Source organism: Salvelinus alpinus, chromosome 12 (genome assembly GCF_045679555.1).
Source record: "Salvelinus alpinus chromosome 12, SLU_Salpinus.1, whole genome shotgun sequence".
Taxonomy (NCBI): Eukaryota; Metazoa; Chordata; class Actinopteri; order Salmoniformes; family Salmonidae; genus Salvelinus; species Salvelinus alpinus.
Window position 1 is genome coordinate 29,969,698 of NC_092097.1, and position 13,197 is coordinate 29,982,894.

The 13,197-nt window shown below is 43.5% G+C and overlaps 1 protein-coding gene across 1 annotated transcript in view; it reads left to right on the top strand.

The window, feature by feature from the left end:
• LOC139535852 (metabotropic glutamate receptor 2-like) overlaps positions 1–13,197 on the top strand; it is a 95,196-nt gene that overhangs the window by 51,640 nt on the left and 30,359 nt on the right. The gene's annotated exons all lie outside the window — the stretch shown is intronic.

Below are 13,197 nucleotides of genomic sequence, written 5' to 3' on the forward strand. Positions count from 1 at the left end.
CTTCGGAACAGAGGCGTTAGCCAGCAGTAGCCACTCATGTTGCAGCTAGCTAGCCGCGATGATCCGGTGTAATGTTCCAGAACTTGCGGTAGGAATCCTGTGATGTGGTAGAGAAAAAGCAGTCCGATATACTCTGGGTTGATATCGCGCTGTGCAGACTGGCAGGTATTGACCGAGCTGAAACTGGCTGCTGTCCGAGGTAATGGTGAAGACCGCTAGCAGTGGCTGACTGACTACTAGCTAGTAGCTAGTTAGCTGGCTAGCTTCTGATGGGGGTTCCGGTTCTAAAGTACAAAAATAGCAGATCCGTACCACATTGGGTGAGGCGGGTTGCAGGAAAGTATATTCAGTCCGTAGATGGAAAGTGAGATTAGAATATATCCGAAATATATAAGATAAAAACGAGGAAAACGACTATTTACACAGGACAAGACGGGACAAGACAAACACACGTCCGACTGCTACGACATCTTGGTTAAAGTATATAATGTTTACATATCTTGCATTACTCAAGTGGCATTATTAAAGTGACTAGTGATCAATTTATTAAAGTGGCCAATGATTTCAAGTCTGTATGTGGGCATCAGCCTCTCTGTGTTAGTGATGGCTGTTTAACAGTCTGATGGCCTTGAGATAGAATCTGTTTTTCAGTCTCTCGGTTCCAGCTTTGATGCACCTGTACTGACCTCACCTTCTGGGTGGAAGCGTGGTGAACAGGCAGTGGCTCGGGTGGTTGTTGTCCTTGATGATCTTTTTGGCCTTCCTGTGACATCAGGTGCTGTAGGTGTCCTGGAGGGCAAGTAGTTTGCCCCCGGTGATATGTTGTGCAGACCGCCCTGCTGTTGTGGGCGGTGCAGTTGCCGTATCAGGCGATGATAAAGCCAACAGGATGCTCTTAATTGTGCATCTGTACAAGTTTGTGAGTGTTTTAGGTGACAAGCTACATTTCTTCAGCCTCATGAGGTTGAAGAGGCACTGTCGCGCCTTCTTCACCACACTGTCTGTGTGGGTGGACCATTTCAGTTTGTCCGTGATGTGTACACCGAGGAACTTAAAACTTTCTATCTTCTCCGCTGCTGTCCCGTCAATGTGGATAGGGGGTGCTCCCTCTGCTGTTTCCTGAAGTCCACAATCATCTCCTTTGTTTTGTTGATGTTGAGTGAGAGGTTGTTTTCCTGACACCACACTCCGAGTGCCCTCACCTCTTTCCCTGTAGGCTGTCTCGTCATCGTTGGAAATCAAGCCTACTACTGTTGTGTCGTCTGCAAACTTGATGATTGAGTTGGAGACGTGCATGGCCACGCAGTCATGGGTGAACAGGGAGTACAGGAGGAGGCTGAGCACACATCCTTGTGGGGCCCCAGTGTTGACGATCAGCAAAGTGGACATGTTGTTTCCTACCTTCACCACCTGGGGCTGGCCCGTCAGGAAGTCCAGGACCCAAATGCACGCACAGGGCGGGGTTGAGACCCAGGGCCTCAAGATTAATGATGAGCTTCGAGGGTACTATGGTGTTAAATGCTGAGCTATAGTCAATGAACAGCATTCTTACATACAGTGGGGCAAAAAAGTATTTAGTCAGCCACCAATTGTGCAAGTTCTCCCACTTAAAAAGATGAGAGGCCTGTAATGTTCATCATAGGTACACTTAAACTATGACAGACAAAATGAGAAGAAAAAAAAATCCAGAAAATCACATTGTAGGATTTTTTATGAATTTATTTGCAAATTATGGTGGAAAATAAGTATTTGGTAAATCACAAAAGTTTATCTCAATACTTTGTTATATTCCCTTTGTTGGCAATGACAGAGGTCAAACATTTTCTGTAAGTCTTCACAAGGTTTTCACACACTGTTGCTGGTATTTTGGCCCATTCCTCCATGCAGATCTCCTCTCGAGCAGTGATGTTTTGGGGCTGTTGCTGGGCAACACGGACTTTCAACTCCCTCCAAAGAATTTCTATGGGGTTGAGATCTGGAGACTGGCTAGGCCACTCCAGGACCTTGAAATGCTTCTTACGAAGCCACTCCTTCGTTGCCCGGGCAGTGTGTTTGGGATCATTGTCATGCTGAAAGACCCAGCCACGTTTCATCTTCAATGCCCTTGCTGATGGAAGGAGGTTTTCACTCAAAATCTCACGATACATGGCCCCATTCATTCTTTCCTTTACACGGATCAGTCGTCCTGGTCCCTTTGCAGAAAAACAGCCCCAAAGCATGATGTTTCCACCCCCATGCTTCACAGTAGGTATGGTGTTCTTTGGATGCAACTCAGCATTCTTTGTCCTCCAAACACGACGAGTTGAGTTTTTCCCAAAAAGGTATATTTTGGTTTCATCTGACCATATGACATTCTCCCAATCTTCTTCTGGATCATCCAAATGCTCTCTAGCAAACTTCAGACGGGCCTGGACATGTACTGGCTTAAGCAGGGGGACACGTCTGGCACTGCAGGATTTGAGTCCCTAGCGGCGTAGTGTGTTACTGATGGTAGGCTTTGTTACTTTGGTCCCAGCTCTCTGCAGGTCATTCACTAGGTCCCCCCGTGTGGTTCTGGGATTTTTGCTCACCGTTCTTGTGATCATTTTGACCCCACGGGGTGAGATCTTGCATGGAGCCCCAGATCGAGGGAGATTATCAGTGGTCTTGTATGTCTTCCATTTCCTAATAATTGCTCCCACAGTTGATTTCTTCAAACCAAGCTGCTTACCTATTGCAGATTCAGTCTTCCCAGCCTGGTGCAGGTCTACAATTTTGTTTCTGGTGTCCTTTGACAGCTCTTTGGTCTTGGCCATAGTGGAGTTTGGAGTGTGACTGTTTGAGGTTGTGGACACGTGTCTTTTATACTGATAACAAGTTCAAACAGGTGCCATTAATACAGGTAACGAGTGGAGGACAGAGGAGCCTCTTAAAGAAGAAGTTACAGGTCTGTGAGAGCCAGAAATCTTGCTTGTTTGTAGGTGACCAAATACTTATTTTCCACCATAATTTGCAAATAAATTCATTAAAAATCCTACAATGTGATTTTCTGGATTTTTTTTCTCATTTTGTCTGTCATAGTTGAAGTGTACCTATGATGAAAATTACAGGCCTCTCTCATCTTTTTAAGTGGGAGAACTTGCACAATTGGTGGCTGACTAAATACTTTTTTGCCCCACTGTAGGTATTCCTCTTGTCCAGATGGGATAGGGCAGTGTGCAGTGTGATGGCAATTTCATCGTTTGTAGACCTATTGGGGCGGGAAGCAAATTGAAGTGAGTCCAGGGTGAGGTAAGGTGAAGGTGATATGATCCTTAACAAGTCTCTCAAAGCACTTCATGATGACAAAAGTGAGTGCTATGGGGGATAGTCATTTAGTTCAGTTACCTTTACATTATTGGGTACAGGAACAATGGTGGCCATCTTGAAGCATGTGGGGATAGCAGACTGGGATAGGGAGAGATTGAATATATCCGTAAACACTCCAGCCAGCTGGTCTGCGCATGCTCTGAGGACGTGGCTGGGGATGCCGTCTGGCCCGGTAGTCTTGCGATGGTTAACACGTTTAAATGTCTTACTCACGTCAGGCATGGAGAAGGAGAGCCCACAGTCCTTGGTAGCGGGCTGCGTCGGTGGCACTGTATTATCCTAAAAAGTGGGCAAAGAAGGTGTTTAGTTTGTCTGGAAGCAAGACGTCAGTATCCGTGACGTGGCTTGTTTTCCTTTTTTAGTCCGTGATTGTCTGTAGACCCTGCCACATATGTCTCGTGTCTGAGCTGTTTAATTGCGACTCCACTTTGTCACTATACTAACCTTTTGCTTGTTTGATTGCCTTGCGGATGGAATAACTACACTGTTTGTATTCGGCCAAATTCCCAGTCACCTTTCCATGGTTAAATGCAGTTGTTCGCGCTTTCAGTTTTGTGCGATTGCCGCCATCTATCCACGGTTTATAGTTAGGGTAGATTTTAATAGTCACAGTGGGTACAACATCTCCTATACACTTCCTTATAAACTCACTCACCGAAGTTCCTTGAGGGCCGTTGTGGTATCTGCTTGAGGGGGGATATACACGGCTGTGACAATAACCAAAGAGAATTTTCTTGGGAGATAATACGGTCGGAATTTGATTGTGAGGAATTCTAGGTCAGGTGAACAAAAGGACTTGGAGTTCCTGTATGCTGTTACAATTACACCATGAGTTGTTAATCATGAAACATACACCCCCGCCCTTCTTCTTCCCGGAGAGATGTTTATTCCTGTCGGCACGACAAAGAATGCAGGTGGCTGTACCGACTCCGACAGCATATCCCAAGAGAGCCATGTTTCCGTGAAACAGAGTATGTTACAATCCCTGATGTCTCTCTAGAAAGCAACGCTTGCCCTGATTTCGTCAACCTTGTTATCTCATTAGGCAGCATTAGGCGGCTGCCTATGGTGTCAGATTGACGAGGGTGTCATTTTCTGAGGTAAACTGACCAAGATGCACCTCCAACAATAACACATTAAACCTCACATAATTTCCCCCAAAATAATGACAATTTCTCTCAACCAGTGGCATATGGGCTTTTTAGGTGATTGCTGATGCCACCATGTGATAAGCAGTGCCCACTTTGTCAAAGGCAGGGGCGCATAATATTTTTGCTTGTCCATTCACGGCGCACCTCTCTGTTGGACAGATGCGTCTCTGCAGCGCTCCACCAACGTTTTGTAAAAAAAAAAAATCTAACATAAGTCATGTAGCAGATATAGGATATGGTAGAAAGCGTATGTGGCTTTTTCTGTAGCCTACAGAATGGAGACAAAATGTATGACAATGTAATCAGAAGGAGACTTTTTACATAATGCAGGTTTCTCAGATCAAATAGCCTAACCTAAAGGGCACCTAATCAAATAAAAAATGCACTGCCATGATAACAAACGTCATATCCTAAAAAGAGGACAGGTCAAAGGAAAATGGACAATATGGAATGGACAATCTCAACTGTTGTCCAGGAGTTTCACCCCATTGTCATGATCACTTTTTTCAAGTTTGTATGCGTCAGTTTTTGACAAGCTGAGCATTTCCTGCTATGTAAACACATTGTAAATAGGCTCGCGATAACTCCTGATGAAGTTGGATAGCTGCTTTTCAGTGCTTAAATAGCCAAAATGATTAGTCACAGGAATCAGGACTAATAAAGCCAATGCAACAGCCTGTTTTACAAGTGGTGGGCCTACCACATGGATGGGCATTCATAGAATTCCATTGTGGGCTGACATGTTAGGCTACACCCCAGTAAGCACGAGACAACGTCTTTTAGAAGTCTCTTTTTATTCTCTTTTTTTGTGTTTTACAAACAGTGTATTTTACAAACATTAGGCTTGCTACATAGATGGGCATTCACTGTAGGCACCACAGTAAGCACAGACTGAAGCCTTTTGAACGTTTATTTTTGGTGCAGTCCGGACTGGCCTTGATTTCCACATCCACGGACATTGGTTTTTGGTCTGGTCCAGACCAAATCTGAACCAATCATAGACGTCTATGTTTGGTTCAGATTTAGTGCGGTCCAGACGGGCCTTGATTTGGTTGTGAAACTCTGGTACGCCACATCTCCATGAGGTTGTGCCAGTGTGAGCTTGGACAGTCTCTCTCTCTCTCTCTCCCTCCTCTTCTCTCTCTGGCCTCTCTTTCCCTTCCTCTCTCTCCCTCCCTCTCTCTTCCCACTCCCTCTTTATCTCACAATCTCCCTTATCTCTTCCCTCTCTCTGTTCACTCAGCCGCTGGATGTCCTTTATTCTTTAACAGAACCAGCACATGTCTAGCAAATATCCAGACCAATGAGGTGCACATAGGCCATGAATCACACGGGGGAGATTGTCTGGTGATAGTAACACCGTCAACACAGGCTGCTGCTTCCTACAGGAATATTTATGAGCCTGTAAAAACACTGGCTGCTGCTGTTGATCATTTTTGCTCATCTTGTACAAATGCAGTTTGAAAATGATTTTCATGCAGTATTAATCAATGGAATTGATCAAAAGGAATAGATAAGATACTTCACACGGTGTCATCAAATACAATGCCTTCGGAAAGTATTCAGACCCCTTGACTTTTTCTACATATTGTTAAGTTACAGCCTTATTCTCAAATGTATTAAATAGTTTTTTTCCTACACACAGTACCCCATAATGACAAAGCAAAAAAAAAGAAAGTGCTAATTTAAGTATTCAGACGCTTTACTCGGTACTTTGTTGAATCACCTTTGGCAGCGTTTACAGCGATTATTGCCTTCTTGGGTATGACGCTACACGCTTGGCACACCTGTATTTGGGGAGTTTCTCCCATTCTTCTCTGCAGATCCTCTCAAGCTCTGTCAGTTTGGATGGGGAGCGTTGCTGCACAGCTATTTTCAGGTCTCTTTATAGATGTTCGATCGGGTTCAAGTCCAGGCTCTGGCTGGGCCACTCAAGGACATTCAGAGACTTGTCCCGAAGCCACTCCTGCATTGTCTTGGCTGAGTGCTTACAGTCGTTGTCCTGTTGGAAGGTGAACCTTTGCCCCAGTCTGAGGTCCTGAGCGCTCTAGAGCAGGTTCAAGGATCTCTCTGTACTTTGCTAAGACTAGTCTCCCAGTCCCTGACGCTGAAAAACATCCCCGCAGCATGATGCTGCCACCATGCTTCACTGTAGGGATGGTGCCATGTTTCCTCCAGATGTGACGCTTGGAATTCAAGCCAAAGAGTTCAATCTTGGTTTCATCAAACCAGAGAATCTTGTTTCTCATGGTCTGAGAGTCTTTAGGTGCCCTTTGGCAAACTTCAAGCGGGTTGTCATGTACATTTTACTGAGGAGTGGCTTCTGTCTGGCCACTCTACCATAAAGGCCTGATTGGTGGAGTGCTGCAGAGATGGTTGTCCTTCTGGAAGGTTTGCCCATCTGCACAGAGGAACTTGGGAGCTCTATCAGAGTGACCATTGGGTTCTTGATCACCTCCCTGACCAAGGCCCTTCTCCCCTGATTGCTCAGTTTGGCAGGGCGGCCAACTCTAGGAAGAGTTTTGTTGGTTCCATACTTCTTCCATTTAAGAATGCTGGTGGCCACTGTGTTCTTGGAGACCTTCAAAGCTGCAGAAAAGTTTTGGTACCATTCCCCAGATCTGTGCTTCGACACAATCCTGTCTCGGAGCTCTACGGACAATTCCTTCGACCTCATGGCTTAGTTTTTGCTCTGAAATGCACTGTCAACTGTGGGGCCTTATATAGACAGGTGTGTGCCTTTCCAAATCATGTTACCACAGGTGGAATCAAGTTGTAGAAACATCTCAATGATGATCAATGGAAACAGGATGCACCTGAGCTCAATTTTGATTATCATAGCAAAGGGTCTGAATACTTATGTAAATAAGGTATTTCAGTTTTTTTATTTTTTTATTTTATACATTTGCTTTTTAAAAAATGTACTCTTCCCTCTAATATTGCACTGGGGACATTTCCCAAACGCACCAAGTGTAAATGACCACTCCAGAGATGTCTAGTATTAATGTAATAAAGAGTTTTGCAACACTCTCTGCTCCTGTACTTTTACTCACGTTGCTGTGTTTTGATACTGAGCCGTGGACATGGTGCTCGGCTGTGTTTTTGTCTTCTTACCTTTAGGCACTCTGTTCTTCCACGGTGCTGGGTTTCTTTCTGTGTTCAGAATACATGAGACTTGAAAAGCCTGCTATCTATCCCTCTTTCCACACTCAGGCTGTGTATTACCATTGCTCTGGAGTGAACCACTTTCCAGGTACTCCTCTCTATAGCAGACTCTTCCAATGCAAATCCTCTCTCTGCCTGCTTCCTAATTTTCGTAATTAAATACAGAGCTCTCTCACTGAGGAGGAGACTCGGCGTGTCGGGAATAGTATGAGCTGCATGTCTAACATGTTTAAGTCAGCTAGGCTGCAGTACAAAGTGAATATAGAACTGGATTAGAAGTTAATCAATAATACCTATGTGTGTTATACAGAGGTGAGTCAAGGCATGTAAACCGTGTGAAAGATATTTCTTGCCCAATACATAGGAGTATTCTGTATTGAAGTGTAATTGTCTATGTCTACTAGACTGACAGATCAGTCATTTGCCCAAAAGTTTAGAGTTGCCTCTGAGCAAATTAATCAAAATGCTGGAGATGTGAGGGATGGGTGAATCATGTCATTCCCCAAAGCACTGGCCACAATCTGTTATAGGTATCACTCAAATGGGCCTGACAGCATTCACATACAGTGGGGAGAACAAGTATTTGATACACTGCCGATTTTGCAGGTTTTCCTACTTACAAAGCATGTAGAGGTCTGTAATTTTTATCATAGGTACACTTCAACTGTGAGAGACGGAATCTAAAACAAAAATCCATAAAATCACATTGTATGATTTTAAAATAATTAATTTGCATTTTATTGCATGACATAAGTATTTGATCACCTACCAACCAGTAAGAATTCCGGCTCTCACAGACCTGTTAGTTTTTCTTTAAGAAGCCCTCCTGTTCTCCACTCATTACCTGTATTAACTGCACCTGTTTGAACTCGTTACCTGTATAAAAGACACCTGTCCACACACTCAATCAAACAGATTCCAACCTCTCCACAAAGGCCAAGACCAGAGAGCTGTGTAAGGACATCAGGGATAAAATTGTAGACCTGCACAAGGCTGGGATGGGCTACAGGACAATAGGCAAGCAGCTTGGTGAGAAGGAAACAACTGTTGGCGCAATTATTAGAAAATGGAAGAAGTTCAAGATGACGGTCAATCACCCTCGGTCTGGGGCTCCATGCAAGATTTCACCTCGTGGGGCATCAATGATCATGAGGAAGGTGAGGGATCAGCCCAGAACTACACGGCAGGACCTGGTCAATGACCTGAAGAGAGCTGGGACCACAGTCTCAAAGAAAACCATTAGTAACACACTACGCCGTCATGGATTAAAATCCTGCAGCGCACGCAAGGTCCCCCTGCTTAAGCCAGTGCATGTCCAGGCCTGTCTGAAGTTTGCCAATGACCATCTGGATGATCCAGAGGAGGAATGGGAGAAGGTCATGTGGTCTGATGAGACAAAAATAGAGCTTTTTGGTCTAACTCCACTCGCCGTGTTTGGAGGAAGAAGAAGTATGAGTACAACCCCAAGAACACCATCCCAACCGTGAAGCATGGAGGTGGAAACATCATTCTTTGGGGATGCTTTTCTGCAAAGGGGACAGGACGACTGCACCGTATTGAGGGGAGGATGGATGGGGCCATGTATCGCGAGATCTTGGCCAACAACCTCCTTCCCTCAGTAAGAGCATTGAAGATGGGTCGTGGCTGGGTCTTCCAGCATGACAACGACACGAAACACACAGCCATGGCAACTAAGGAATGGCTCCGTAAGAAGCATCTCAAGGTCCTGGAGTGGCCTAGCCAGTCTCCAGACCTGAACCCAATAGAAAATCTTTGGAGGGAGCTGAAAGTCCGTATTGCCCAGCGACAGCCCCGAAACCTGAAGGATCTGGAGAAGATCTGTAGGGAGGAGTGGGCCAAAATCCCTGCTGCAGTGTGTGCAAACCTAGTCAAGAACTACAGGAAACGTATGATCTCTGTAATTGCAAACAAAGGTTTCTGTACCAAATATTAAGTTCTGCTTTTCTGATGTATCAAATACTTATGTCATGCAATAAAATGCAAATTAATTACTTAAAAATCATACAATGTGATTTTCTGGATTTTTGTTTTAGATTCCGTCTCTCATAGTTGAAGTGTACCTATGATAAAAATTACAGACCTCTACATGCTTTGTAAGTAGGAAAACCTGCAAAATCGGCAGTGTATCAAATACTTGTTCTCCCCACTGTATATGAGTGGTGAGGAAGTCTGATAATGATAAGTCAGATAAATGGTTTTAATCAATGCCCAGAACACCACTGAATCCTTGACATGGCCTTTGGGTTACACTTTATCTCCTCCTCTGGGACTGTGTATGGATTTTATAAAAACAGGGAAAAGATGCACGGGGAAGAGACTTCAGAAGCTTGATGAAAGAAAAACGAAATCTTGATTGGAAATGATCTAATAATTTTGACAAATGCATATTTAGTTGCAGAGTATACTTGTATAAATGTACACCATTTTCTGTTGATGCTGATCTTAAGTTTTTCCATTCCAAGTCACAGTAAGCTCAGTAGTGTGTCCATGTGTGGACTTAGCTTGTGACACTTTAATGGGTCTGCTACGCATGTCCTATGCCTACACCATCAGCCGAGGCTCTGCATATTCTGTCCCAATTTTATTTTATTTCTCTCTCTTATGATTATAGTCTTTTTGAAAAAGTGAAATCTGTCAAGTGAGTCGCAGTGCTAAGGCATTGTTTATTGCCATTCCTGGACTGCATTTATATGCCTTGTCAATTATGTAAGGGCTGCATAAATCCCATTTAAAATCAGTGTTGTACGACAATTGAGCAAACTTAAGGTTGTTGGTAGTGCTAATCTAAGAAGTTATTTTTTTAAATGAAAGTTAGAAGTTGTACTTTTAGTTACCACTTAAGTGTGTCCTCCCATTCTCCTAGGAGAGAGAGAACAGGCTGCTGCCAGCTGTCTGTACATGTGTTTTAAAAGCCTGTCGAGGTGGGTTAGGGAAGAAGAGGTTTTTGGAGAATGTTTCATGGCAATAGTAACTAGAGTTCCTAGTCAGGGAATCTCTAGTGAGCCAGGCAGGAAGCCTCCAGGGTAGCATACTTTTCAAATATTAACCATTCAGCACACAGACAGAGGACTTCTCATCTGTGTCTTTTAACAGTTTCTATGGCAACATGCATAAAACATAACAATTTTGAATATGGTTTGACTGCCACCTCTTGTACAAAGAACAGGTGATTTTAGTTACATATTACTGTAAAAGTGTTGCAATATGTCCTGTGACATACTATGACAATATAAGTCACCATATATGACATTCTGAGGTTTAGAGTCTAGAGTCTAGCCATAGATCATCAACTAGATTCAGTCGCGGGCCGATTTTCTCTTGAATGGATGGTCAGGGGGCTGGAACATAATAATAAATCTTTTCTAGACTGCAAATTGACCACAAGAAGCCCAAACAGATATACAATTTTTCTAAAATGGTACATTTGTATACTATCAATCAATGGTAACAGGAAGGGACCCTTCAGAAAGTATTCAGACCCCTTGACTTTTTCCACATTTTGTTTCAGCCTTATTCTAAAATTGATTAAATTCATATTTTTCCTCATCAATCTACACACAATACACTATAATGACAAAATGAAAACAGGTTTTTAGAAATGTTGTCAAATGTATAGAATAAAAAAAAATTAATACCTTATTTACATACGTATTCAGACATTTTGCTGTGAGAGTCAAAATTGAGTTCGGGTGCATCCTGTTATCATTGATCATTCTTGAGATTTTCTACCACTTGATTGGAGTCCACCTGTGGTAAATTCAATTGATTGGACATGATTTGGAAAGGCACACACCTGTCTATAAAAGGTCCCACAGTTGACAGTGCATGTCAGAGCAAAAACCAAGCCATGAGGTCGAAGGAATTGACCGTAGAGCTCCGAGACAGGATTGTGTCGTGGCACAGCTCTGGGGAAGGATACCAAAACATTTCTGCAGCTTTGAAGGTCCCCAAGAACCATCATTCTTAAATGTAAGAAGTTTGCAACCACAAAGACTTTTCCGAGAGCTGGCCGCCTGGCCAAACTGAGCAATCGGGGGAAAAGGGCCTTGGTCAGGGAGGTGACCAAGAACCTGATGGTCACTCTGACAGAGCTCCAGAGTTCCTCTGTGGAGATGGGAGAACCTTCCAGAAGGCCACTCCTCAGTAAAAGGCACATGACAGCGCACTTGGAGTTTGCCAAAAGACACCTAAAGACTATCAGACCATGACAAACAAGATTCTTTGGTCTGATGGAACCAAGATTGAATTATTTGGCCTGAATGCCAAGCATCACGTCTGGAGGAAACCTGGCACCATCCCTACGGTGAAGCATGGTGTTGGCAGCACATGCTGTGGTGATGTTTTTCAGCGTCATGGACTGGGAGACTAGTCAGGATTGAGGGAAAGATGAACGGAGCAAAGTACAGAGAGATCCTTGATGAAAACCTGCTACAGAGCGCTCAGGACCTCAGACTGGAGCGAATGTACACCTTCCAACAGGACAGCGACCCTAAGCACACAGCCAAGACACCGCAGGAGTGGCTTCGGGAGAAGTGTCTGAATGTCCTTGAGTGGCCCAGCCAGAGCCCGGACTTGAAACCGATCAAACATCTCTAGAGAGACCTGAAAATAGCTGCGCAGCAACAGTCCCCATCCAACCTGAGGATCTGCAGAGAAGAATGGGAGAAACTCCCCAAATACAGGTGTGCTTGTAGCATAATACCCAAGAAGACTCGAGGCTGTAATCGCTGCCAAAGGTGCTTCAAGAAAGTACTGAGTAAAGGGTCTGAATACTTATGTAAATGTGTTATTTCCAGTGTATTTTTTTTTTTAAATCTGAAAACCTGTTTTTGATGTCATTATGGGAGATTGTGTGTAGATTGATGAGGACAAAAAACTATTTTATCCATTTTAGTAACGTAACAAAATGTTGAAGAAGTCAAGGGGTCTGAATACTTTCCGAATGCACTGTATGTCTCTATTATTTGTGGGAATGCTTCGGAACAGATTTTACAATTTAAAGTCACTTGGAGCTGATTTACTGGTGTTTTTACAGTCTTATGTCGTAATTTTTTGTTAAAATGTTTTATCAGAAAACCTGGTGGGTCGACAATGTAATGTATAATATTATCTCATTAGTTTTAATAAATATCTCAGTGAGGCAATCGCTGCCTTTGGCTCATCTGTTATTCAACCGTCTGATCTACTTTACGCAACATTTGTTTCATAGAAACCTGGTTAGAAACTCAATTAGCCCATGTCAGCAAAAACATTTTAGATGGGTAAATTAGTCTAGCCAGCTATCTAAACTTGTAGTAATCATGGTCGAATTACCGACTAGGAGGTCCATATTCATTCTGTTAGTCACTCTCACTCACACATCATTTTAAAAACTGCAAACATTTCTATCCCCCCTATGGCAAAATGTGTAGGATTGTATGAAATTAGTTTTAAAAATATATTCTCCACCCCTGTGGCAAATTGTGTAGAATTGCAGCAAACTTACTTTGAAACTGCACCATTTTCTCTATGC